Below are 3,204 nucleotides of genomic sequence, written 5' to 3'. Positions count from 1 at the left end.
TTATAAAGTTAATTAATTGCATTCCAAGAGTTTTTTGTTCTTATTTGGGTTTTAAATGTTAAAAAAAAAAAAAAAAACAACTTATTCTGTCTCACAGCATGTATATTTTTTATACATGGAAATCTCTAGGAAATCATGAAACTGTCGCATAGCTCCCATTTTCTGGGGAGCTGTAATGAGGAACTGGGGTACGCACACGCACCTGGTGTGGGTTTTAAGCCACTGGGTCTGGGATGCGAACCGCGGTCGACTGTGGGAGTCCAGCAACATAGCCATTACGCTAACTGCTGGTTCCCCCTGTATGTAGTTTTAAAATGGCTTTTAAAAGTGAGGGAGGTCTGGCATAAATCACCTTTTTTTTTTTTTTTAAGAGGTTTTTGCTATAGGGTGCATGCGCTCACCAGAGACAGAAAGAAAGCGAGAAATCACCCCCCAAGGGCGGATGGCCACACCGCAATCCCTTCTCCATTCTTCTCTCGGGATCTTGGGCATGCACGCACACGCGCCCGGCGTGTTTTAAGCTACCAGGTCCAGGACGTGAACTGCGGTCGAATACGTGGGAATCCAGCGACATAGCCATTATGCTAACTGCTGGTCCCAAATCGCTCTTTTTCCAGTGTTCTGGATGCTCTCAGGAATGGAACATTACCAAGATCACACGTGGGCATACCTAAGAGGACTAAAATGAGAGGATTTGGGCTAACGAGCAGATAATTAGAAGAGAGATCTTTGTCTCATGTTCATCTCTCTTTAAAAATGAAAGCGTGACAAACCCATAGGTCCTTTTATTGTGCACTCTTAGAGTAAAATTAGTCCCGACAATTTACGACAGCCATAGACTCAAGTGAGGCATCTACTGACCAAGGAAAATAGGGACTTTTTCACCCTTTTAAGCCACGTGAAGTAAGTGGTCACACTAAGTCCGACTCCTAAGTGTCTGTATCCTCTTGCACCAGGTGGACTGCTGTGGACATGCCTCCTGGTCTGATAGGACGCACTGTCTACAGAGAGCAATCACCGAGATGCTCTGCCAAGTGTGTGAGGAGCCCTGCTCGGCTGGTCACAGCAGCGGGTGAGGAGGCGGAGAACACGTGCTAAGCTAGCCCTCAGCTGCCTGGTGACATGTGGCAGGCCTCACACACCTCGGCTGCCCTCACGCACCTGAAACTCCTACAGGAAGATTTACTGACATTCTTGCAGGAAAGTAAGCTTATTCAGTCTGCAGCTATCCGGGTTCCAAGAGCTTTTTTTCCTCACTGAAATGATGATTTCTAAGTGATGCTTGAAAATCAGCCCTTAAGAGTTCTAAGGACCCCGTGATAGAAGAGCATGTACTCAGGACCCACAGCTGGCAGTGGCGTGAGCGATGGAGCTGGCCTTTGGTGGAACAGAGATCATTTCTTTCAGATCTCTAAGCATAGGCTGGCTCTTTGGGGCAGTACTGACTGCTTAAGAGAAGCCAGATCCCATGTGGCAACCAAGGTTCAAATCCCCAACCCGGTCAGCCTGAAAAGCACTCCAGACATTTGCACAAGTGCCCAATACCCAACAAACCGGAGGGCTGGAGAGGGGTCATGGCATGACCAGACCCTGTGGGGGAGCTCATCTCTCTCGTGTGCATGTGCATGCCATCATAATTTTTTTAAAAAATAAATCTCAAATTTTATTCTTTCCAGCCCCTGGCTTGCCCCCATCTTCCCCGTGTTAGAAAATGATTGGGTTGCCGATAAAGTCATGATGCATTTTTGCATAGAAAAATATCTCATGACTTTCCCAACGACCTAATACTTCTTGAGGGAAGCTGGCATGGAGAACAAATACTTGGTAAAGTGTGTTTCTTTCATGAGCGTGAGAGAAAGACAAGCACCTTCCACAGTCACACTGTGATCGCCAACAGCCCTGCCAGCCAGCCAGGATCATGACTGGGGCCTAGTGTGTCCAGGTCAACCCAGGAACTGTTGATCTACGTGGGTTTAACATTGCTTGAGCAGCAAATTACCACCAAGCAAGTCCAGGCAGGGTTAGAGTGTGGGCCTGAGATGTACGAGGACAGGGGTCCTGGCATTCCTGGTCCAGCCAAGAGGGCAGGTGACTTCCTCAGTGCTGAGGAATTTTCCTGTTGAGCTTGCTCTGCGCTGCACATCCCTACGGAACTCACCGCAGCGGCAGGCAGCGCAACATGATCAAGGCCCCCAGCTGCCACTCCCTGTCTTTAGAACTCAATGAAGTTAACACATACTCCCTGGTCAGCATAAGGGCCAGGAATACCAGGTGTACAGGTAGTCCGAAACAAAGCCACCATATTCATTTGAGTAATAGTTCAAATTCTTCCAAACCCAAAAAATTCCTTACTATCGCACCTGGAACTCTAAAAGGCTAGCGCCCAGACTGGAACTAAGCTAATGATGAGTTCATTCATGATCGAAGGCACGTGGATAGCATGCATGAGAAAGCCTTCCGCAGGGTGTCACCACACTGCAGTCCCTTTCCCCAGCATTACCGTCGTCAGGCTCTGGGGCATGGACATGCCCAGCACGTTTTCAGGCTGACCTGGGGATCAGAACCCATGGCTGCTCGTGTGGCGTACGGCACTGCAGTTCAGTTTCCACCAACTGTACCACCAGGCTGGGTCTCTTCAGTCTCAATCTACACATTATAAAAGGAATAGCACCTACTTTTTCATCTCTCATTAACTTCCTTTTGAAAAGTCTCGGGGGGAACCAGCAGTTAGCATAATGGCTATGTCGCTGGACTACAACGTAGTTGACCGCGGTTCGCGTCCCGGACCCGGTGGCTTAAAACTCACGCCGGGCGCGTGTGCGTGCGTGCCCAAGATCCCGAGAGGAGAATGGAGGAGAAGGGATTGCGGCATGACCATCCACCCTGAGGGGTGATTTCTCGCTTTCTGTCTCTATGTCTCTCTCTGTCTGTCTGGCGAGTGCACGCGCCCTATAGCAAAAAAAAAAACCTCTCCAAAAAAAAAGTCTCGGCCAAGATCTCACAAAGCAAGGCTTTCCTCATTTCTGTAGAAGGCGGTCTTCATCTCGTGTTTTCTCTTGTTTTTTTTTAAAAGAATTATTCTTATTTAATTTTACTTGTTTATTCATTTTATGTTAATTTGACCAGAGAAAAACACACACACACACACACACACACACACAGAGAGAGAGAGAGAGAGAGGGAGCGGGGGACAGCCAGAAGCAA

The sequence above is a fragment of the Tupaia chinensis genome, unplaced genomic scaffold (genome assembly GCF_000334495.1).
Source record: "Tupaia chinensis unplaced genomic scaffold, TupChi_1.0 Scaffold141320_1, whole genome shotgun sequence".
NCBI lineage: Eukaryota > Metazoa > Chordata > Mammalia > Scandentia > Tupaiidae > Tupaia > Tupaia belangeri.
Note: the sequence above shows the minus strand (reverse complement) of the source record.